The sequence below is a fragment of the Dicentrarchus labrax genome, unplaced genomic scaffold (assembly GCF_905237075.1).
Source record: "Dicentrarchus labrax unplaced genomic scaffold, dlabrax2021, whole genome shotgun sequence".
NCBI classification, from domain to species: domain Eukaryota; kingdom Metazoa; phylum Chordata; class Actinopteri; family Moronidae; genus Dicentrarchus; species Dicentrarchus labrax.
Window position 1 is genome coordinate 1,371,344 of NW_026136706.1, and position 818 is coordinate 1,372,161.

Here is an 818-nt window from a genome sequence, read left to right on the forward strand (position 1 = left end):
GCTGCAGCGTTCTGAATTAATTGACTTAATTGACTATGGAGCTGCCAATAACCAGAGTTGGTTCCTCAGCGGGTGTATCGCTGAGTGGGGAAAATGTATTAGAAACATGAATGGGTTGGTGGTGAACTGTGGGCTTCGGTGTTTTAGTCTTCCTTTGCTCAGTCACCCAGCCTCCCTGTCTTCCCGGCTGTTCGGGATCTACCGGGGGATCTACCGGGGGACGGCCAGCAGAAGCTACCTTCGGACCACTGACAGAGCTACAGCACCAAACAGTGTACACAGAGCAGGAAGTAAACCGGAAATGAGTCAGTACGCTTACCGTAGCCAAGCATGACAGACTGTCAGACAAACACTGCCCCCCCGGTCATCAGTGAGGCTCTCTCGTCCTCTTGCTCTCCACAGGTGTGAGGATGATGATGATGATGATGATGATGATGATGATGAAGACTCACACTGCAGGAGAGGAAGAGTCTGTCTTTATGAATCACTGAGGGCTCAATAACCAGGAAGTCACAGTTCCCAGCCAGGAAGCAGTTCTCCACAAAGCCTGCTGGAAACACCTGGAAACGCCTGGAAACACCTGGAAACACCTGGAAACACCTGGAAATGCCTGGAAACACCTGGAAACGCCTGGAAATGCCTGGAAATGCCTGGAAAAACCTGGAAATGGATTCCAAGGACCAAATATCCTGGAAATGTCTGCTGTAATGTTTATTGTATTTTAACCTTTTATGTTTGAAAACAACGCGGACAGTGTTCAAATGAATGTCCCGCCACAATAAAAGCCTCAGTCATTTGTTTACAGTGGACTCTCTGAC